The 25,084-nt window shown below is 36.0% G+C and overlaps 1 protein-coding gene and 1 pseudogene across 1 annotated transcript in view; both read left to right on the forward strand.

The window, feature by feature from the left end:
• The window catches only part of NWD2 (NACHT and WD repeat domain containing 2), a 195,711-nt gene that overhangs the window by 48,742 nt on the left and 121,885 nt on the right, over nt 1-25,084 (forward strand). The gene's annotated exons all lie outside the window — the stretch shown is intronic.
• LOC143663717 (52 kDa repressor of the inhibitor of the protein kinase-like) lies at nt 11,049-14,369 on the forward strand (annotated as a pseudogene).

Below are 25,084 nucleotides of genomic sequence, written 5' to 3' on the forward strand. Positions count from 1 at the left end.
GGCAACCCCACCCCTGGCGTCCTGTGGAACCACCACACTGCCCTCTGAAGCTGCACCTCTCGGCTTCTCTACCAACAGTGAATAAATACAGCTCTTTCTCCACATTATCACTCACACTTGTATCTCTTGTTCATTTCTAAAGAGTTTTATTCACGTATCATACAATCCAACCTAAATAATTAGACATACCTTCACCACTGTACTCTATATGAAGATGTTTCCTTTTTTTCTGCAAAGAATCCATACCCCTTCCCAATATTCCCCACTTAGACATTTAGTTTCCCATAATATCTTTGTTGCATTCAGTGGAAACATGTTACAGTGTTACTGTTGACTATAGACCCTAGTTTGCATTGATTGTATTTTTTCATGAAAATATTTTTATTTTAAACTAATGTAGGGATGTAAAAAACATAAAAATTTGAAAATTGTTTCACTCAGACAATAACACTATCACATCTAAATCAGGGTAGTCTGACTAAAATTTGCTTTGTGAAGTCCTCACAACATTTATGATTCCATAAAGAGAAAGAGCTATCTGTTCCATACTTAGACTGCCTTTAGAATCTCTTCACTACAGTAAATATAATTCTGCTTATCTCAGGCAATGTTTTAGAGCAGCTCTGCACAGGTCTTTAATATACAGTAATGTAAGTTTATAGTTTCTCAATTTAAAATCACCAGCATATTACTTGTAAGGTCCACAATTCTTTCAATGGTAGGCTGTTAAAAAATGAAAACAAAAACAAAAAAATCAAAACACTCAAGAACTTAAGCACTGGATGCCAATCTACTGCTCAGTTGAAATAAAACTATTGCTTCTGAAACTGATTACATTGTGACTGTATTCTTATTTCTGAGGTGGAAAAAAAAGGGCAGCATAACAGTGATTTATCTCCCTAAAGCCTGCTTTATTTCCTGGCCTTGAAGCAATTTAGGTGCTTAGGAAAGCATATTAAGACTTTTGTCTACTCAGATACCTTTTCTTGTACAATGACTGCAATTAGTGGCTATAAAAATAGTAAATATTCTCCCAGTTAAAAATCGTAATTCTTTAAGTCAGACCCATTGACCTTCCAGTCAATCTGGGAATCCTCGTACGATATGAGTTGTAAAATTTTCAAATACAGTTCCGTCATTCCTATTCACTGTACATTGCATTTATATTTGGTTCCACCTATTAAGCTGGACACATTTTCAGTCATTAACTTCTCCTCCCCTTATATAGCACTTATTGAATATTGTGGATTAAGTTGTACCATGAGTATTCTTGGAGAAGTTACTTAAACTCTCAATGCTTCCATTTCCATATTGGTGAAATGTGTACCTTCCTTTTAAGATTGTTGGGAGAAATGAATTTACTGATATATATGAGTAGTGTAATTATAATAGATGATATTTATTAAACACTTACCTGGGTGCATGTGTGATTGTTACATGATTACTAAATTATTTAAAGATGTTTAGGAAGGTGCTATAATTATCCCTCTGATATAGATGAGGAAAATGAAGCCTCAAGGAGATTTAGTAACTTCTCCAAGGTCATACAGCTGGTGCGTGGTTAAGGCAGGACTCGAATCCTGATCTCCCTGACTCCAAAGCTCTTAGCCACTAGCTATGCTGCCTTGCAATCATTAAAATATTGTGTCTACTGAATTTGCCTCAAATCCAGCTTTCTGAAATCAATTGAAAGAGTTCCCCTACTGAAATGGATAAATGATAAGAATTCATATTGGTAATATTTTAATACACAATAATCTATTTAATGTAGGACTTCAGGTAAAATTTTCTATGAAGAACGACCAAACTAACAAATCATTTCTTAAAGATAGAACATATGTTCTCTTTAATTTTTTTTTTTAGGTGGATGTGTGTGGGATTCAGTGTGCTTGTATATGTCATCTAAGAGTTCTCAATGATGTTGGAAGATTTTATTTCTATCTGGTAGTAATTGTAGTTTTCAATGATTTAATAAATTACAAATGCATAGTTATGTTATTACTACAATTTATTGAAATCTCAAGCTTCCTGAAAATGGTATTGTATCTTTCTGAAAACCTTGTGTATTAGCAGAGTGATTTGAAACAAAACTGGATAAGACTCAATAATGTATAAGCCTTATGATTTGTGTATTTTTAAGAGTTGAAATGTAGATTTTGTTAACATAAACCATATGGCAATTAACATGTAGTCGTGGGAATTTTCACACTGAAAAACTGTGGGTAGTTTAACCAAAATTTTCTTGCTGTCTCCATAGTATCTAAGGAGTATAACATTTTTTGGAAAAAAAAAATCATATCTGGGAGTGCATTTAGGGCCTTTCTGTGGGGTGGGGTGATGTGTTCTTGAGTGAGGTGTGAAGATCAAGATTCTGGGGAATATCCCCTGAGCTCTTTGGGCTTCAGTTTTCTCATTATTTAAACTATGGGGTTGGCCCTTGATCATATACAATATACATTCCATGAGATTGAAAGAACACTGCCAATTTCTTAATTTAGATTTCTTTTTTGAAATTTTTGACAGTATCCTCTGGAAGGTCACTAGAATTGAGCCCATCCAGTCCAAAAGCCCAGAGTGCTCCTCCATTCTCCCAGCCCATCTTGAAGAACTCTCATCTCCTTGACCCCACAGGACTCCCTCCAGATTCCCTCTCAGGGCTCCAGCCCTCCAGTTTCTTCTTCAGCCTAGTATATCCCCACAAATCTGATGGCCCTACCTCCACAGCCCATCTGCACGAAGCATCCTTTTCAGCATGAATCACTTAAAAGGGAAAAATGAAGGGAGGCATTACTCCATTTGGAAAAATAGAATGTAGAGCCCAGCCACACACTTCTGTCTGTCCAACACTAACATGTATCTGGTGCCCACTGATGCTGTGATTCTTGTGTTTGTGCTCCAGAAGAGAGGCTGCACATTTGAGCCTTTTCAGCTGCATACTTTCCTTGTGTCCCTTCAATGGCAGGAGCCCTGTGGCAGGGGCATCAGAGAAGGTTGAGGACAGAAATGCTGGTGAGAATCCCTGGGGCACTTGGCCTATTTGCCTTTGGGGATGACACCTTAACATTCATTCCACTAATGAAGGCTCCCAGCCCAATAGATGTTTGCTCCCATGTCTAAGGGAGGGTAGGAACAATGTTAAACAGTCCTGGAAATGTGAGGGACCTTGAATACTATCTAATGTAGCAATCCTTCCTCCTCCCCCATTCCACAGCCCCCATGCACAGTGTTCTAGTTTGCTGACTGCCAGAAACAGAATGGCTTTTAAAAAGGGGAATGTAATAAGTTACAGTTCTAAGGCTGAGAAAACGCCCCAATTAAAACAAGTCTATAAAAATGTCCAATCTAAGGCATCCAGTGAGAGATACCTTCAAGAAGGCCGATGAAGTTCAGGGTTCCTCTCTCATCTGGAAGGGCACATGGCGAATACGGCATCGTCTGCTAGCTTCTTCTCTCCTGGCTTCCTGTTTCATGAAGCTCCCGGGGAGGCATTTTCCTTCTTCATCTCCAAGGGTCGCTGGCTGGTGGACTCTGCTTCTCGTGGCTATGTCATTCTCCTCTGCTCTCTCTGAATCTTCTTCATTCTCCAAATGTTTCCTCTTTTATAGGACTCCAGAAACTAATCAAGACCCACCCAAATTGGTGGAGACACATCTTTACCTAATCCGGTTTAGCAACTCTTGATTAAATCACATCTCCAGGGAGATGATATGATTACAGTTTCAAACATACAATGCTGAATAGGGATTAGAAGAAATGGCTGCCTTTACAAAACGGGATTATGATCAAAACATGGCTTTTCTAGGGTACATACATCATTTCACACCAGCACACACAGTTATTTTACCAGTAAGGAACAGAAGCTTCTGCAGGCCACAGTAATTATTGTCAGCATTTGAATTTAATTCCTATGACTCCCATTCCAGCGAACTTTCCAGCACACTTTGTATCTTTTAAGGAAATAGACTATTTTTAAAGAAATTGTTTGCAATATATATTGCCTGTAATTCAATAACATTTAGTTTTTCTTTCCATAGATCTAGAATTGTCAGGAACAGAAAACACTAGGGTTGCCAAAACCTATTTGTAAATAAGTATTCTAAAAGTTTCTCCTGCATTTATAAGTATGATTTCATTGGCTAATCTCCTTCCAGTAACACACAATCTAATAATATGTTTTCTGATAGAAAAGAAAATAAAGTAATCCAGATTTATTTATAGTTTGTAAGTACCCAGGAATCAAATGAAAAAATTATCAGGAATTGCTTTTACAAATTAATTTTTATTACATTAACTGTTTCCTGTTCACATGATGGATGCAATTTCCTAACATTTAATTAAATTTCTTTAGGAATGCATATATGCTTTGGTTTCTTTGGGACTGAGTTATAGTTTCTGAATTATCTTTGCTTAATGATATATGTTTATTTGGGATTCTAACATGTGTCTGTGTGTTTTATCTTCACATCATTTTGTTGAAAGTTTTCTGCACATTACAGCAATTATTTTTTCCAACAAAAATTGTTTATGCAGAAAATTATGTCTTCTGTGATGCTCAGAATATATGGCCTTCTATTTAATAATGTGTGTCATTGTTGATGCCATTCAAATAATAGCAACTCCTTTAAAAAATTACTTAAGTGTCAGACCTATACTGAAAAGAATTTCACTGTTTCTTTGAAGCCTGGTAAGATGCATATGAGGATTTTAAAGCAGCTCAGTGTTAAATTTTGACCTCAGTTGGCCTTAGGCTGTTGTGTGTAGGGAAGTGATTTAAAGGTATTGGCAATGAATATCTAAAGAGAATACTCTCCTGTATTTAGCTGACTGAACAAATAGGATACAGCATCATAGAGTATCGTTTAAAAATGAATAATGATTATTTTCAGTAAACTTTCATTGCCATATGTAAAAAAATTACTTCCTACTATGATGGGGTAAGTTAATCATTATTATGTAGTATTGGGTTATATCTATGATCAGCTTTAGCAGCGTCTCTTTACTTAGCACTTTTGTGAACAACGACAGAAATGATGATGAAGTTCTCAAGACATCCTAGTGTTGAAATATCATCCACCTTACACTTGGTCTTATTGGATCAGGTTCCCCTAATGACTGAATTGGCTTAGAGAAGAAGTACCCTAACTCTTTCTTACCATGCTAGATTACTTTGAGTGGCCGTCTTGCAGTCCTGAAACAAGAAAGTAACTTCATGAGACACTAACTTAGAGATTCAAAAGACGGAAACCTAACTCACACTGAAAGTATACATGGAATAGTATAGAGTAAAAGTGCTACCAATTAGATTCAGTGATGGGGCAATAGAAAAGGCAGGACCCAAGAAGTATAGCCTGGCTACTACTAAACAAAAAACAGGAAAATGCAAGTGTTGAAGAGGATGTGGAGAAATAGGAACATTCATACATGACTGGTAGAATTGTAAAATGGTGCACCCACTCTGGAAAAGTTTGGCAGTTACTCAGAAAGTTAAGCATAGATTTACCATATGGCCTGGCAATCCCACTTCTAGGTATACCCAAAAAATTGAAAGCAAGGACTCCGGCAGATATTTGCACACTGATGTTCTTAGTGGCATTTATTCACAATTGTTGAAAGATAGAAGCAACCCTAATGTCTACCAGCCAATGAAAGGATAAATAAAATGTGGTATATGCATACAATGGAATGTTATTCGGCAGTAAAACAGAATGAAGTTCTGATGCGTACGACAACATGCATGAATCTTGAAGATACCATGTTGAGTGAAATAAGCCAGACACAAAAGGGAAAACATTGTATGAGCTCACTGATATAAAATAACTAGACTAGCCAAACTCACAGAGTCAGAATCTGGAGTAAGAAGTTACCAGGGGTGGGTTGGAGGTAAGGAATGGGAAGTGAATGCTTGAGTTATACAAAGGTTGTATTTGGGTTGATTGTAAAATTCTGGTAATGGATGGTGGTGATGTTAGCCCAGCATTGTGAATGTAATTTACAATGCTAAATTATATGTGTGAATGTGGTTAAAAGGGGGAAATATTAGGTTGAATATATGTTACTAGAATAAAAATTTTAAAAAGCATTGAACTCTGCAACATAATATGCCTTATTATAAATGATGGACTGTAGTTAATAGTACAATTATACTTAATAGTACAATTGTAAAGATTCTTTCATGAATTGCAACAAATATACCCCAGTAATGCAAGGTGTTTATGATAAGATGGTGTATGAGAACTCTCTGTATTTTATGCATGACTTTTCTATAAACTTACAACTTTTCTAATGAGAGAAAGAGGGAAAAGAATGTAGCTGTGGATTAATTACACCTGGGCAAGTTATTGAGCAAAGTTTGAGTTTCCTCATGTGTAATATAGAGTTCATAATGCCTACTTCACTTGACTTTTATGAGGCTTAGTGAAATAATATATGTGAAAATACCTAGCAGCTACTGAGGTCTTAATAAATGTTAGTTGAATCTGAGCCTTTTTTGTTTGTATTCTCATAGAATTTAATTTAGTTTGATGACATTAAAAGAAAAAAAATGAGCATAAAAGATACTTTATGTGAAACATTTCTAATGTGGACCCTTTATGTCAACAGGAATAAAGACAGTCTGAGGAAAATTAATTTCACACTTTATTCTTCTGCAAATGCTTCCAGTTCCAGGATCACTTTAGCCAGTATCACTTAACTCAAGGTGAAAATGAATCTGGCAAAAGACAGAAACAGTTGTTAGATTCACTACAATAACCAAGCTATCAAATTAAACATGTTAATTATAGTCTTTCTAATTGTCAACCTGAGTATTAATTTTTCAGAATAGCATGTGTAGAAACCTAATCAGCGAGTCATTATTTCCATGGAGATCTAGTGGTTACCTTCTGGGCAAGAATTCCAGCATCATGGAATCTCTTCTGCCTCCTGTGGCAAAGTCCATATGCATGACTGCAGGATTTATGGAAATTATTGTGATTGCGCACTTGCATTTATTACACAGCGCTGAACAGTAGAACTGAATTGGTGTTAGTTGGTTTTCGTAAGACTAACTGAACAATAAAGAATAGGCAAACTTATATTGGATGAATCGTTTATTGATCTGTTAATTATTTAAATAATCATGAGTTCTAGTGGAAAAAAGTTATATGCTGAATTATTAGTAATTTATTTTATTGTTCTTATGTTAATTCCGCATATGGTTTCATACAGTATTTTAGCTGTGCCTTATTTTTTTTAGTCCCTGAGGTTTCCAATGATCTTTCATAATGACTATCTTAACCCAGAATTCAAGCTGGTACCTAAATTATTAGTGGATTTTTCTACAGATAATATATTCAGATGTTACTACTTCAAATAATAATCTAGCTTCTGATGCTATAAATTAGAAATTTCCATGTTACTTATAAATTTTTTTCAGGACTCAGTAGCAGCAGTTCTTATTTATAAAATGTTCATACCACATCTTTGCACAGAGGCACCAATTCTCAAAAATAACAATTCACTGAGTATTTAATAAATAAATTACATTGAAGCATTTTTACATGTCAATAATTATACTAATGAGAATTGTTTCATGAGTAAATAGGACATTTCACCCATTATCTATATGAAGGAAAACTTTTGAGAATAAGTAGTTTTCAGAATGAATCTATTAGAAGAGCAATTTTATTTATAAAATTGCATTTCCTTTCACTTTTTCCCTCCTTTCCCCAGTAAATACATCCCAGAACACTCCATGTAGTCTGTGGTTCATTGTCATCACTGGCACTTGCATTACAATGAGCAACTTTTTTTTTCCTTTAATTTAATTATTAAATTTTTAATTATGAAAAATTTTAAACATAGAGTAAGTGCACTAACCACCCAGTCTAACAAATATTTTACTATATATGCTTCATAGTATTCTTTTTATGAAATAAATCATTGCCCAGCAGTTGCAATCCTGATCACAACCCTTTGCTTGCTTCCTTAGAGGGAGCAGAGCATTTGTTTGTAATATGATGTAATAATGTCTAGCTTTAAAAGGTCATCACAAAAAGGTTTTCTATATATTACACATGATATTTTCTTCCAGAGAAGACTGTAAATTGAATTAAGAAGATCAAAGGGAGTGCATAGGTAGTTGAGTGGTAGAATACTCGCCTGCCATGCAGGAGACCCAGGTTTGTTTCCCAGACCATGCACCCAAAAAAGAAAAAAGATCAAAAATATGAATTCTTTAATAAGGGCTAACTTTCTACCAGGTAACTTTCTACTACACCTTCAGAGGTCCAGTACATGCTTCACTGATAAATAGACACAGTGGCAAGTCAGCCCTGAGTAGTTAGTTCAGCAATTTAAAAATAACTAAATGTTGCCAAGCTCTTACCTTTGTATCTCTTTGATTTTCTTGCATTACTAAGATTTTGTCATAAAATTAAGTAGCCATGACAAAAATAATAATCCAGTCTAAATATTGCTATGGGTCTGAAAAAAAAAAAACCTTAGATGCAATATTTTGTTCATTCCAGATAAGATTATATAGGGGAAAAAATCCAGAGTGGTTCAGTTCTTGCACTGAATCACATGCTGTTGCTGATATAATGTCCGTTACCTTTTTGTACATTTAATTTTAATTACATCAGTCTAGTGGGTTCTGTACAGATATTTACTTTTAGTGTAATGGATTTTTGAGGGAAAATGTTCCATGAAAGCATTGAGCATTGAATATTTTATTTAAAGCAAATGCTAAAAGTATTTTTTACAACATTCAATATTGATACTTTGGGAAAAGTAAAGTGAAAACATCCTTTAATGGATTAAAAGGAAACCTTTACAACCTTTAGCTGTGAGTAGTATTTAGAAGTTCACACTAAAAACATTAATATATTATTCATAAATGCATTAGAGTGAGAGAGTAGCTTTACTAAAACTTTTTTCTGTTTTTCTCCTTTCTGTCATGTAAAACTGTATTAATGTCCTTTACATGGTGTGATATGACTAAGATAATTCACCCCTTCTCTGATGAATCCAGCATAAAGAAACAGATCCATAAATGCTTAATGGTCCAGGTATTTAAATGTATTCCAAAACACTGAAATTAAGGCATCATCTATCATATACCTTTGGTATATGTAACAACGTAAGCTCTTTACTGGAATTCATGTCATCTTTCTGAAAATATGAGAAACATTTTCTGAGTGCAACCTCAAACCTTGGACATTAAAGCACCTGTATTGAAGATCAGTTGGGGTTAATCATTGAAATAGGACCACACAGTATTAGATTATGTTTTAAGTTGTTATAGGTCAAACTTAATGATTTACAAGTATTTCAAAGAGTGTTGTCTTCATATATTCATTGACTTCTAGAACTCTTAGTCCCAACCTTGAGGTGCCTTCCCTTAGCAGATTCATTGCCAGGCAAATTCCCAGATGCTTCAAAGACCCATGCAGGGAACTAAAGGCAGTGAGTCTTACTCTAATCACTTCCTGCCTTAGGCTTCCCTTCAAATATGTATCAAGACACTAAGGTATCCTGATAGCGTTAGATATCAAAAATGTGTTCTCTAAAATATGTATGCTTATAAAACCAGAGTGAATCTGTTTTGGAAAATGTCACCAGCTGGTCAATGTCCAGTGTCCAATTGTTTGTCAGTGGGTCAACTTTGATAGTAATGTTGCTTCTTGCTTTGTCAAAATGGTTTATTTGAAGAAGTCCAGATTTGTGGTCTTGTTTTTCTCAATTTCCACATAAAATCAATCAATCTCAGTAAGTTAGACCCCCTCTTTCTTCTCCCTCCACCTTTTTGAAACCATAAGATGATTTTTTTTCAGCTTAAATACCAGCTGCTCTCCTGATTTCTGGTTATTTATGTCAGTACCTATTTGCCCATTAGACATTAAGCTGCCTACCTGCAGGGGTGAGGTTATGTTTTTCTTATCTTCCATACCCCCTAGGACACTGCTCTGTGCATAGAAAGGATATAATGTATATTTGATAGTAATTAAATTCAGTAGGGACACCTAACAAATCCAACCCATGTAAGTTTGGCTGTTATTTACTCCTCTTTTCCCTAAAGCAATCACTGTGGAATACCGATTGCTTTTACTACCTATTTGATGTCTTCATGAGGACTTCTGTTTGGGACAAGAATGTCAACTTGAATATAATCTAATTTGCATATTGTTGATGGACATCAACCATGACATGTGAATGTTTGCCACTTTGGCATTTCGTTTGTCAAAATAGATCAGTTATTGTTTTAGTTTGTTGGCTGCTGAAAGTAGATACCGTGAAATGGGTTGGCTTAACAGTTTGGATTTATTAGCTTGCAGTTTTGAGGCTGAGAAAAATGTCCAAATCAAGGCATCATTAAGGAAATACTTTCTTCTCAAAGACTGGCTGCTGGTGATCCTTGGATCCTTTGCCACATGGCAAGGCACATGGTGGTATCTGCTAGTCTTTCTCTTCTCTTCCAGGTTTCATTGCTTTCAGCTTCTTGCTGCCTTTATTTTCTCTCTCATTGAATTTCATTCTCTTATAAAGAAGAGGATTAAAACCCACCATGGACCGCACCTTAACTGAGTAACCTCATCAAATGGTCCTAATTATAATAGGTTTACACCCACAGTAATGGATTAAGAACATGATTTTCTGTGCTACATACAGTTTCAAACCACCACACTTACCTTTCCAGTTGTGCACAGTAAATTATTTAATTTTCTCTAAAGAATATCTCTTCCATAAGTGATTTGTACACTTAGGGTTTTTGTAACCAGATGGTGCATTGTATTTCTATTTGGAGGATTGTGTTGACAATGTATATGGAATGCATTTATATAAAGAATTAATATTTGCTTTTACTAACAGTATTAAGGATTTAAAGAGTACTTTTATTAATGTGGAATAAACTTTTGTCTATTGTTATTCCTGCCAGCTGTAGCAAGCCATGCATTATTGCTTAGTATTAGCCTGCTCCTGCCCCCTGCCTCCACTCTGATGCACCAGTCCTGCAGAGCTGGCACCAAGGAGATGGGAGGGTAGAGCATGCCAGCAGTGGGTGTGCTACGATGTAGCACTTCTGCGCTACCCATAACTGCAAGTGGATGAGCATGCAATCCGAATGTCCTTCTTCCGGTTCCTGCAGCCAGGCCAGGTGGAAGATTGTAGAAGAGCAGACTTGGAAGATAAAACACCTGATCAAGTCCCTTCCAACATGAAAAAGTTAGAATGGGCATAGCCCAAGTGCTCCTAAAGAGTGGGAGAAAGGTCGAAGGTGATGGTGAAGTTATACAGAGAAGGTAGGGTTTAACAAATGAGTATGAGTGCTGAATCATTATATTGATATTTCTTTTAGTTCCATTATCTTAGAGGAGCTAGAAGTAAAAGCATAAAATGGTGGAATTGTAACCCATAACAAACTCTGAAATCTGTTCTCCAGCTAACTGATGCGAAGTGCTTTGAAATTTATTGCTTTTTTGTATATTTTCTATTTTTTGCAAAAAAGAAAAAAAGTCAATTATGATGATAAATGCACAGCTATATGATGAGATTGTGAGCCATTGTACACTTTGGATAATTGCATGGTATGTGAATAATACCTATCAATAAAAAATAAATAATTAAAACAACAACAACAAAAATGCCTGATCAGCTAAATAAACATTATCAGTTATGTCCCAAACACCTTGAGACTGCCATAATCTCCAGAGGCATCTGAAAATTAAAGAATTAGTTATTTTATTTCTCAAAATTAATTGAAGCAGATATTTGGGAAGTCATTGGGATAGTCTTTATAGGGCAGTTCTCTGAGATAACTGTATACCAACAATATTTGATCTTATTGGTTGTACTGGTTTGAAGCTATTATGTACTCCAGAAAAGCCATGTCTGTTAATCCTCATTCAGTCTTGCTGAGTGGAATCTTTTTTATTTGTTCCCATGGAGGTGTGACCCACCCAACTGGGGGGTGGTAACTTTTGATTAGCTGGTTTCCATGGAGATGTGACTCTGCCCATTCAATGTGGGGTTGCTTACTGGGGCCCTCTGAGAGGGAACCATTTTGGAAAAAGCTCAGAGCCAACAGAGCTCACACAGCCAAAGAGACCTTTAGAGATGAAGAACGAAAACATCGTTGGGGAGCGTTACGAAACAGGAAGACGAGAGAGAAATCTAGCAGACATCCCCAGGTTCCTTTCCAGCTGAGAAAGAAAACCTGAACTCCATCAGTCTTTCTTTGGAATTAACGTATCTTTCTCTGGATGCCGTTAATTTGTACATTTTCACAGCCTCGCAACTATAAACTTGTAACTTATTAAATTCCCTTTTTAAAAGCTGTTCTGTTTCTGGTATATTGCATTCTGGCAGCTTACAAACTAAAATGCCAGCTATTTGAACAATCCACATAGTGGACACACAAAACGAATAAAAGAAGTGAGTGAAGATGAAATCAGGACACTGAAACAGAAAAAAAAAATTGATGAAACTTCTGAACAGGAACAAAAACATAAAGAAATAACAGCGATGCTCAGAACCCAAATACAGAAGAAGGGGGTGAAAGAAAGGATGAAGGTATTTTTACATGGAACCCTTGAAGAGAAGGAAAACAAAGAATACCTAAAAATCTTTACTTGAAATTTTGATTCTTATGGGAAAACAAAACATACCTCTGGATGGACATGAGGCTGATGAACTCCCCAAAGATTTCTTTACTCCTGTTAACTTTCAAGCACTGTTGGAGCATCGAATAAATTCTGGTGAAGAGGTTCTGAGAAAGTGCTTTGAGACAACAGCAATTGTTCTGTTCCAAAACATAGCAGAAACAGATGCTAGAGATATATGAAAGCTGCTTTTGGGAAGAAACTCTCAGGGAAGTGAGAGACGGACACATCTTTTCCATTATCACTGATGATGGGGTGGACATAGGAGGGAAAGAACATTTGCCTGTGTTGGTGAGGTTTGTGGATGAATCTCATACCCTAAGAGAGAAATCTGTGGGCTTCCTGCCTTATGAAGCTGATGCAGAAATTTTGGCTGTGAAATTTCACACTTCAATAATTGAAAAGTAGGAATTAAACGTGGAGAACTGTCGTGGACAGGCTTACATTGTGTCCAGTGGATTTTCTTCCAAAATGAAAATTGTTGCTTCTAAACCTCTAGAGACATATTCCCAAGCTGTCTACACACTCTGCTCTTTCTGTGCCTTAATGGTTAGCAAAATCAGTGCCTGTTATGGGAGTATCTGTTCCATAGGAACCATTGAGGAAATTTCCTCTTTATTTCCATCCATCACCGCAACTGCTTTTAGAACTTGACAATGTAATTTCAGTCCTTTTTCAGAGCAATGAAGAAAGAGGTAATGAACTGAAGGAAATTTACCATTCTCAGTGGACAGGCAGGCATGATGCTTTTGAAGTTTTAGTGGAACTCCTGCAAGCACTTGTTTTATCTTTAGATGATATAAATAGTGACACAAATATTAGATGGAATAACTGTAATACTGGCCAAGCATTTGTGCTCTGTAGTGCAGTAACAGATTTTGATTTCATTGTTACCTTTTTTTGTACTTAAGAATGTCCTATCTTTTACAAGAGCCTTTGGGAAAAATCTCCAGGGGCAAACGTCTAATGTTTTCTTTGCAGCTAGCGGCTTGACTGCAGTACTGCATTCACTAAATGAAGTGATAGAAAATATTGAAGTTTATCATGAATTTTGGTTTGAGGAAGCCAGAAGTTTAGCAACCGAACTTGATATTCACATGAAATTCCCTGGCAAATTTTGCAGAGCTCAGCATGGTCACCTGGCATCTCAATTAATCAGTTACTTATAAAGAAACTCTAAGTTGCCAACAGTGGAGCACATTATTCAGGAACTTAAAGATATATTTTCACAACAGCACCTCAAAGCTCTTAAATGGTCATCTCTGGTACTCTGTGTCTTAGGACAGCTCAAATTCAGTATATTGGAAGAACATCATGTTGACATGTACAGAAGTGACTTACCCAATCCTGACACACTCTCAGCTGAGCTTCATTGTTGGAGAATCAAATAAAAACAGAGAAGGAAAGATAGAGCTTCCATCTGCCATTTATGAAGCCCTTCATCTACCTGACATCAAGTTTGTCCCTAATGTTTATGCTTTGTTGAAGGTCTTATGTATTCTTCCTGTGATGAAGGTTGGGGATAAATACTATAAAAATGGATGAAAACATCTTAGAGCAAACCTGAGGAACACTTTGACAGACCAAAGGTCAAATAACTTGGCTTTACTTAACATAAATTTTGATTTAATGGTGGATACATATATCAAACTTTGTACAACTAAGTCAGAGCTTCCTACAGGTAATTCAGAAACCACTGAAAATAACTTAAGGCTTTTATCTTACATTTGAAGGAGAAGCTGTGAAGTGCATGTAAGCTGCTTAATCACTGTCTTTGCCTATAGGTCTCCTATTGAATACATAAATCATTGATAATCTACCTCTTTAAATGGTCCCTGTTTGAATACTCATGCTTTGAAGACTCATCTGTTCATTGAAAATGCCATGTTTCATTTCTGCATAATCGCTATTAGTGGCATTCTGGAATTACTTTAATTAAGTCATTTTAGACATAACATTAATCATGTGGATCCAATGGTAGGGTTATCAGTCCAGTTATCGGTATTTTAAAGAAGTAAATTTTGAGGAGGTGTGAAAGTAAGGAATACATTCTGTAAAATGTTAAAATGAGACTCACAACTGATCTTTAACTAGTAGGACTTTTAAGTATGTTGTTAAAAATTTGTATTGGACAGTTAAGGGGATTACCAGAAAGGGAGAGAAACTGAGCTCAATAAGCAAGGATTCCAGTGTAGATTTTTGTCTTTATCAAACGAATCTAAAGGAACAAGTTTAAGTTTGAATGCCTTTTTCCACATACGGTCGTTGCTCTTTACATTCCTTTGTTGAGCCTACATGTTCTTGAGCTTTTTAGCAGATAAGTGTTGAACCTTCCTTTTCATGGTCAAGACAGAATCAGAGGACTTGGATGCTGACAGCTGATTTGTCTGTTTTTTTTTTTTTTTTTTATCAATTTCCATGACTTTATCAACTGCCTCACCTTGATTCATAAGCAAAACCTTGAAACTACAAAAACAGTGTTTTGTGGTTTATCTAGGAATAATACAGAAAATATTGCTGTTATTTTTGGTGAAGAAAATCAATTTCGTACAGTTTATTTCAATCTAAATAAAATGTGAATTTTGCTGGAAAAAAAGAAAAAAATGTTTAGACTTAAGCAAACCAGAGGAGGCCTGGCACTCAGCATTCTTCTCTATTCTAATCAAATAGATGATTTAAGGTAAGAAATCCAGGCAAGAAAAATATAAAAGAGTTTCATAAATACATAGAAATTCCATTTCAGAATGAAAATGAAGAACACCAAAAACAAGAGATCCCAAAATCAGCCAGAGAGAAGAGATAGATTACCCACAACATAATGACAATTATATTTTTAGCTGACTTCACACAACAACAGTGGAAGCCAAAAACTGTGAAATATTATCTATTAGTAGGATTATAGCATTATTAAAGGATTATAAGTAAATGCCAGAAGACAGGTCAAGGGTTTTCCACAAATCACAGGAAGTCATACCCCCCACACACACACACGCACGCACGCATGCACACACACACACACGCACACACATACTCTTAAGGAGAAGAAGACGTCCTGTATTGTCAGATGGGGTAAGGTAATTTAAGGGCACCACAGAGTTGATGTGATAAGACAAATGTAAAAGCTTCCAATTTTGTTTTTATATCATATAACCTCTAATATCCCTAAGGCTTTCACACTCCAATGAAATATTATAAGTACCATGGATTGGGAATTAATGTTGTTTTCTTGACAGTGTTATCTTTAGTGAGCCACTGACTGGCAGTTGATTCTAGATTATTTAAAATCAACCCTTTGTACCAAAAAGCACAACCTAGCGTGGAATTTCCTGGATTTATTTTGTCATAGAATAGCCTGAAGAAGAATTAGGTTTCATCAATAGCATACTTTGTTGTGATATGAATTCCTAGTTCAGTGGCTACTATAGAAATTTAACAAACAGGCTAAACAAAGAATAAAGATGCTTAATAACATTATTCTTCTAAAAGTATAAAGAACTTAGAAGGTTTTAATTCTTGTCACTGCTGTTGATATGGTAATTTTAGCTATAATTTTTATTTTATTTTCATTTCTTTTATACCCATAAACTAGATATTGTTACTTTATACAGTTAGTATTTATTTAGTGTTAGCTATGTACTTACCACTTTTTGCACATTAATATATCTTGCATCTCAGATGTTGCATTTGGGGCAGTTTTCCTTCTACCTGAAATATATCTGTTAGAATTCTCTTCTAACAGAAGGTGACAGTAAACACAGTATTTGTACTTCTAAAAATGTCTTAGTTTACCATTTTTCTTGAAAAGTAATTTTGCTAATTATTTAATTTTAGGCCAACAGTTAATATTCTCTCAGCATAAAGATAGTATTTCAGTTTTTGGCTTCCATTGTTATGGTGTAAAGTCAGCTGAAAATAAAATTGTCATTATGTTGTAGGTAATCCATCTTTTCTCTCTGGCTAGTTTTAGGATCTTCTTTTGTTTGTGGCGTTCTCCATTTTCATTCTGAAATGGAATTTCTATATATTTATGAAACTGTTTTATATTTTTCTTAGCTGGTATTTTTTGGCTTTCCTGATTCTGGGGACTGGTACCTTTCAACGAATCCAGGGAATTTTCAGCTGTAATCTCTCAAGTATTGTGAATATTATTTCTCAAAAGATTGCAAATTTGCAAGAGGCCCAGCTTGTGAGGAAGATATTGGGGAGATAGTTTTTACTTCTACCGAACACAAAGCCAGTTTCCTTGCTGTTGCAGATTTATTTGTTGTTCAACCTCACACTGAAGATGTAGCCTTTGATGTTACAGCTTCTTGCCAAGTGTTCTTATTTGATTGTCCACACATGACGAAATCAATGTTAGAGGTCACCAGGCTGTAATTAAAAAAAAAAGCAAAAGTTGGCCTCAGGATCACTTACATTCCAGGAGTCCTGCTTTCCCTGTGTCTTTGGCCTCTGTGCATTGCTTAGTATTCTTCCAGCTATGTAACACATTTAAAAAGATTGATTTTTAAATATTTTATGCCATCAGCTAGTTGTTGTCACTGTGATTTTTATGCAGGTTTCTTGTCCTCCATCTTATCAGAATTCCAATTGTACCTTTTCTAATTTACTCTTTTTTTTCCTAAAATATATTGAGATGTGGAAATACTATAGTTAGGGGATCTGAGCTAGAAACTTCAGAGTACTTTGATGAACTGTTGCTATAAAAAATTATAGAAATCTGTATTTTAACTAGTGATTTGACCTACAACTTTGAAAAAAATAGAGGATACTTGAGTCAATTTAAGGAATACAATACAAGATACATGATTGCTGTAGCTACTTTAATTTTATTGAAATAGTTATTTTGAAAACTTTGTCCAGTTGTTGCATTTTTTTTTTGGGAGGAGGAAAGGCCAGGCTCTACCCTCTGCCATACTTTGTCATATACTTTTGTAACATCACTCTAAGATTCACACTTGTACCCATGATTATAATGCTGTCAATATACTCATAATTACTTGAAAATGACATTGGATTTTGATTTATATTGGCTTTTGAGGAGATAAAGTAATTCCTTAGTTTGATTTAGTCAATGTTTCCATAGCATCCATGTACACATTCAACAAATATCTTCAACAAACATGAGTCCCAATTATATGCTAAGGTCTGCTCTAATTTTTGTGATGTAAAGATGGAAGTATGAGAAGTCCCTGTCTTCCAGGAGTTCACAGCTTATTGGAGGACATAAATGCAAAATAATACATATAATAAATTACAATACATTCCAATAAGTGACAGGAGTGAGCAGAGTCTTGTGGGGAGATTTCAAGAGGGGATGCCTATCTCTGACTTTCAAGCATTCACAAACGCAGTCTCTTTGATTTGGGACTCAAAGCAGTCTGCCAAGCAAAGGAGAGGTAAGAGAAAGGATTTTTGTGCAAGAAAAGCAGTTTGTACAAAGATGAAGCCCAAATTCAAGTAACATCTGAGAACTCATTCTCTGGAGGATACATGTTGAATGCAATAGGAGACGGAAATTATTTGTACCTGTTGAGCATTCTGGCCTTTATCATCTGAGCCACCAGATGCCCCAGTGTCTTTAATGATCAAATTAGACTTAGGTTTTGCTTTGTCTTGGAACCGATCTCTGGCATTTCTATGAAGCATATGACTGCAGTGAGGAGAGGCAGATAGGCCAGTCAAATAGGGTCCTGGATTCTTGGGCTGAGAAAAGTTGAATGTGAAAATAGAGTGGCTAAATTCAAAAGGTGTTTATGAAGTGAAATTGACAGAATTTGGTGACATTGAAATAAGGAAGGGTGAGGGTGCCGTGTTGGGCACAGAGGACAGGAAGTCTCTACTTCCAGAAAGCCAGTGAGAGGAGACAGCATTTTTGGAAGCCACCAAATAAGAAATCAAACCAAACAACAATAAAAATCCACTTAGGATGTCCATAGAAATCATCAGCTGAGTGACTAGATAAAGTAGGAGAATCCAATCCACTTCTTTGTGCAAAAATAAGTGGATAAAAACCAGGGAGACAAGATTGGCAAGATAGTTCTAGCAAAGGGTATGTGGTGATCCCTAAATAAAATTTTGGAGCTGCCAACTGCATGAAAAAAATGACTCAGTCTAATTAATACACATAGCCTTAGATAAGGGTGAAGCAAATGGTATGAAGTTCCAACACAGTGGACATTAGGCCGTTTTTATTTCTAAAAAGAATATTGAATTAATCAAACTTTTTGAATTAAAATCAAGATGCTTCAAGGACAATTGTGTTGATTAATAATTCTCCCCAAACTACTGCGGGTAACTCAGACACTGTACAGAGATCTTCATTAACTCTGAAATCACCAATGAATCATTTAGAAAACAAATGGTAATTAATGCTACCAAAGAGTTAATGTATCTCTACAAGGTTAAGGAGCTGGAGAAATATGATTATATATAAAGCGTTAATTATGACATTCCTAGGCTTCAATTTGTACTTTTTTGAGAAGTCCATTTCATTTGTGATATGACACGAGTAAATTTTTCCCATCTATAACATTTAAATGTTTTTTAATTGCCAGCCATCTAGATTTGCTGTTGGTGTGAATCAGATTGTTGCATTTAATCAAGTCAACTTATCTGTCATCCATCATAATTAATCCATTACAGCTAAGTTAATTTTCCATTCTCAGAGCCAACCATCATATATTAAAACAAATAGAGGAAAATTAGAGTCATTTTTATAATATAAGTTATAGTACAGAATGCCCATCAGATATGTGCATATGCTTCATTCATATTCTCAGTGAGGTTCATAATAACTGGTCAAAATGTAGGTATATTCTGCTAGAAACAGTGTTCTAGTTTGCTAGCTGCCAGAGTGAAATATACCAGAAACAGAATGGCTTTTAAAAATCTGAATTTATTAAGTTGCTAGTTTACAGTTCTAAGACTGTGAAAATGGCCAAATTGAAGCAAGCCTAAAGAAATGCCCAATCCAAGGCATTAAGGGAGAGATACCTTGGTTCAAGAAGGCCGATGATGTTTAGGGTTTCTCTTCAACTGGAAGGACACATGGTGAACGTGGCAATGTCTGCTAGCTTTGTCTCCAGGCCTCTTGTTTCGCAATGCTGCTCTGGGAACATTTTCCAAAGGTCTCTGGCTGTGTGGGCCCTCATGGTTCTCATGGCTCTGAAAGGGACTCTCTCCCAAACGTTTCCTGTTTTTTAATTGCCAGTTTCCTGTTTCCAGTTTTCCTGTTTTTTAATTGTAGTTTCCAGTAAACTAATCAAGCCCCACCTGGTATGGGTGGAGTCATATTTCCATCTACTCAGAGTTAATACGCACAATTGGGTGGGTCACATCTCTGTGGAGATAATCTAATCAAGATTCAACCTATAGTGCTGAATAGGGATTAAAAGAAATGGCTGCTTCACGATATGGATCAGGATTAAAGCATAGGGAACATAATCCTATCAAACTGGCATACGCAGACACTAGAAAAGAAATCATTATTTCAGTTCATTCACTTGTGTCATGGTATCAACTTCCTCCCCATGGTTTATTTCCCAGAACTTTGCATAGTCTTGATTCTAATGTCCATTCAATGACAAGTTGTAACATAGGGAGCCTTTTTGTCTCTGGAAGTAATTGCTAAGGGATATCGCCTGTCAGCCCATATTTGTCAGTGATTCATGTGGGGCTTTCCTCGTGCATTCCTTCATTAACTGAGCATCACTGTAAGCACCAGGGAGTCAGGAACGAATGAAGCAAAGGAAGGTTCTGAGTTCCTTTCTGCTTACATTCTAGTGGGGGAGGCAGACAGAAAATGAATAACCAGCAAGAACAGTAGAGACAAATACAATGTAAGGGATTAAAATGAGGTGAGGGCGGGCCGCGGTGGCTCAGCGGGCAAAGTGCTTGCCTGCTATGCCGGAGGACCTCGGTTCGATTCCCGGCCCCAGCCCATGTAACAAAAACGGAGAAACAAAATACAATAAAACAAGAAAATGTTTAAAAGATGTTTCCCTTTCTTCCTCCCTTCCTTCCTTCTATCCTTCCTTCCTTCTCTCTGTCTTTCCTTTAAAAAAAAAAAAAAAAAAAAAAAAAAAAAAATGAGGTGATGCGAGGGAGCATGGCTCAGTGGCATCTATAGATGGGGTGCTCAGGGCACCTCTGAAGAGGTGGTATTAAAAGTTGACATTTGTATGACAAAGAGCCAGCCATGAGAGGGTCACAGGAAAAAGCCTTCTCTGAAGTGCCAGATAAAGCAAAGTACCATGAGTGGGAGTGCACTCTTTGCAATACAGAAACAAATGTTGGAGCGATGTGAATTGGGAAAACGGTAAGAGATGAACTTTAGGAAAGAGAAAATATTCAGAGTAAGAAATGTGGGCTCTATTCCAACTTACATGAAAAAGTTATCAGAGGGTTTTAAACAAGGGAGTGCTGTGATCTGATTTCCATTCTGAGAAGTTCATTCTGGCTGTTCTGTAGAGAATAGATTAAAGTGTGGAAACGGAGTTAGAATCCAGATGAGAGATGAAATTGGCTTGCACCCAGTAGCAGAAGTGAGAGCAGTTGATGAATTCAGGTTCCATTTAGAGGTAGTGGGAGAACTTATTGATGTGGAAGAATGCGTTATAGAAAGAAAAGACTCCTTAAGGTCTAACTCAGATTTTTAGAGGGTGATAAACTTTAGTACACTGACATCCTTTAATCATTCCATTTAATTATTTCATTGTTCATTTTTAAAGGTTGAATTTGTTCGCAATTCCATGTTTTCATGATTAGAACAACTATAGTATTTGGCTGGCTGCTTTCAAATCCAGGTCTGAAACCCAGTGGCCATATGACCTTAGGCAAGTTTCTGAACCCCTCAATGCATCAGATTCTCTTCTAAAAAAATGGGGTAATAATTTTACGTATTGTATAGGATTGTTGTCAGAAATGATTAAGAAATTGCACACAGAAGTGTTAGAACACTACTAGACTGTATAGTAAGTATACAATAAATCGTAGCAATTAGATACTACATTTCTGTTTTGTCCTCCTTACTATTGCACATTCAAATCTCAGTATGTATTAATAATATTTTTTGAGAAACGAGAGACCTTCCAGGAAGATGATGGAGTGGAGTGAATTGAATATTATGAACAACTATATGCCAGCAAACTAGACAACATAGATGAAATGAACAAATTCCTAGAAACACATGAACTACCTATACTGACTTGAGAAGAAAAATATTTCAACAAATGAGTTACAAGTAAAGAGATTCAAACAGTCATCAAAAATCTTCCAACAAAGGAAATCCCAGAACCAGACAGCTTCACAAGGGAACTTTATCATACATTCTTAAAAGAACTTACACCAGTTCTACTCACACTCTTCCAAAAAATTGAGGAAAAGGGAACACTACCTGTGGTGGTGAGGTTCAGGTGTAAACTTGGTCAGGCAAAGATGCTTGGTTCTGTTGCTGTGGACATGAGCCAATGGCATGTGAAGCTCATCTGTCACTGATTACATCCATGGTTGGATGGGGGAGTGCCTGCTGCAATGAATGACTTTTGATTTAATTGGCTGCATGCTTAAATGAGAGAGCTCAATGCAGCACAGTCCAAGCAGCTCAGCATACCTCATCTCAGCCTATGACTTTGGAGATGCAGAAAGGAAGCACCCTGGGGAAAGCTGTTGAGCCCAGAAGCCTGGAGAGAAGGCCAGCAGAGATCACCGTGTGCCTTCCTGCATGAGAGAGAACCTCAAATGAATGTTAGCTGCCTTTCCTCTAAAGAACTATATGTTTTTAACTAAGTAAATCCCCTTTTATTAAAAGCTGGTCCATCTCTGGTGTGTTACATTCTGGCAGCTTTGGCAAACTAGAACACTACCTAACTCATTTTATGAAGCTAACATCATTTTAATACCAAAACCAGGTAAAGACACTACAAGAAAGGAAAACTAAAGACTACAGACTAATGTTGCTAATGAACATAAATGCAAAAATCCTTAATAAAATATTAGCAAATCAAATCCATTTTATTTTCACATTAGAAGAATTATGCATCATGACCAAGTGGGGTTTATACCAGGAATGCAAGGGTGGTTCAACACAAGAAAATCAGTCACATTAACAAATCAAAAGGGAAAAATCACATGATCATATTGATTGATGCTGAAAAAGCATTTAACAAAATCCAGCATCCTTTCCTGATAAAAACCTTTCAAAAGGTAGGAATTGAAGGAAACCTTCTCATAATCATAAAAAGGCATATATGAAAAGCCCATAGCCAGTATCATATTTAATGGTGAGAGACTGAAAGCATTCCTCATAAAGAATGGGAATGAGACAGATAATGTCCATTTCCACATTATTATTCAACAATGTACAAAAATCCTAGCTGAAGTGATTAGACAAAAGAAATAATAGGCATCCAATAGAAAAGGAAGAAGTAAAGCTTTCACTATTTTCAGGTGACATGATCCTATATTTAGAAAACCCTGAGATCTATGACAAAGCCACCTGAGCTGATAAACAAATTCAGCAAAGTGGCAGGATGTAAGATTAATGAACAAAAATCAGTAGTGTTTCTATACACAAGCAATGACCTATCCGAGGAGACAATTAAGGAAAAAATTCCATTCAAAATAGTGACCAAAAGAACCAGGTATCCAGAAATAAGCCTGACCAGGGATGTTAAGTACTTGTACACAGAAAATTATAAAATTGTAAAAAAAAATTATCCCATGCTCATGGATAGGAAGGTTAAATGTCCTTAAGGTATCAACTCTACCCAAACTGATATACAGTGTCAATGCAATAGCACCCAAAATTTCATCAATCTGCTTTGAAGAATTGGAAAAGCTGGTTATCAAATTTATTTGGAAGGGAAAGAGACTCCAGATAGCTAAACATATCCTTAAAAAGAAGAGCAAAGTGGGAGGATTATCACTTCCTGACTTTAAAATTTACTATATGGCCAAGTGGTCAAAAAAGCCTCATACTGGTACAAAGATAGAAGCATCAACCAATGGAATAGTGTGAGAGTATGGAGATAGATCACCAGATCTGTGGACAATTGATCTTTGATACGGTCCCCAAATCCACTGAACTGAGACAGAATAGTCTTTTCAATAAATGGGTGTGGGAGAATTGGATATCAATAGCCAGAAGAATGAAAGAGGACCCCTACCTTACAGTCTATTAAAAAAAATAATTCAAATGTATTCAAGACCTAAATGTAAAGCCAGTATCATAAAACTTCTAGAAGAAAATTCAGGGAAACATCTTCAAGATCTAGTAACAGAAGGTAACTTCTTAAACTGTACACCTAAAGCACAAGCAGCAAAAGAAAAAATAGATAAATGGGAGCTCCTTAAGATCAAGAATGTCTGTGCCTCAAAGGACTTTGTTTAAAAGGTGAAGAGGCAGGCAACTCAATGGGAAAAATTACTTGGAAGCTACATATTGTATAAAGGGTTGATATCCTGGGTACATAAAGAAATTATACAGTGTAACAACAAAAGAACAAGCAAACCAATTATAAAATGGGCAGAGGCTATGAATAGACAGTTTTCTAAAGAGCAAATATAGATGGCTAAAAAGCATATGAAGAGATGTTAATTTTCATTAGCTATAAAAGAGATGCAAATTAATATAACGATAAGATATTACCTCATACCTATAAGAATGGCTGCTATTAAACACACAGGAAACTACAAATGTTATAGAGGATTGAAGAAATGGGAACACTTATTCACTGTTAGTGGGAATATGTAATTGTACAGTGACTGTGGAAGACGTTTTGGCGATTCCTCAGAAAACTAAATATTGAGTTGCCCTATGTCCTGGCAATACTAATAGTCTTTATATAACCAGAGGAGGAGCTAAGAGCAGTGACACGAACAGACATTTGCAGACTGATGTTCATAGTGACACTATTCACAATTGCCAAAAGATGGAAACAATCCAAGTGCCCATCAACAGATGAATGGATAAACAAAATATGCAAAATACAATGGAATATTATGCAGCAATAAGACAAAATAATGTCCCAGAACGTATGACAACATGGATGAATCTTGAGGACATAATGCTGAGTGAAATAAGTCAGACACAAAAGGACAGATATTGTATGATTTCTCTTTTATGACTCTGGTAAAGTTAATCTCAGAGGTTACACTATAGAATATAGAAGACCTAGAGGTACACAAAAGGTAGAGATGGAGGAAAGGCTACCCAGAGAGGTTGACTCTAAATGCAAGGGAACTGATAGAAATAATGGTAACTAATTAATGGAGTTATAAATAAAATTTCCATATTGATGGTGAATATGATAGAAAGGGGATGTATTGTGCCATGTATCCCACTGATTACATTTACAATTATAAATAAGTTCTTGCATAAACTATTTCAATGGTTCAAGAGTGGACAAAGAGGGATATGGGGAGGGGGGAACTAAAAATGCATG

The sequence above is a fragment of the Tamandua tetradactyla genome, chromosome 19 (genome assembly GCF_023851605.1).
Source record: "Tamandua tetradactyla isolate mTamTet1 chromosome 19, mTamTet1.pri, whole genome shotgun sequence".
Classification (NCBI taxonomy): Eukaryota; Metazoa; Chordata; class Mammalia; order Pilosa; family Myrmecophagidae; genus Tamandua; species Tamandua tetradactyla.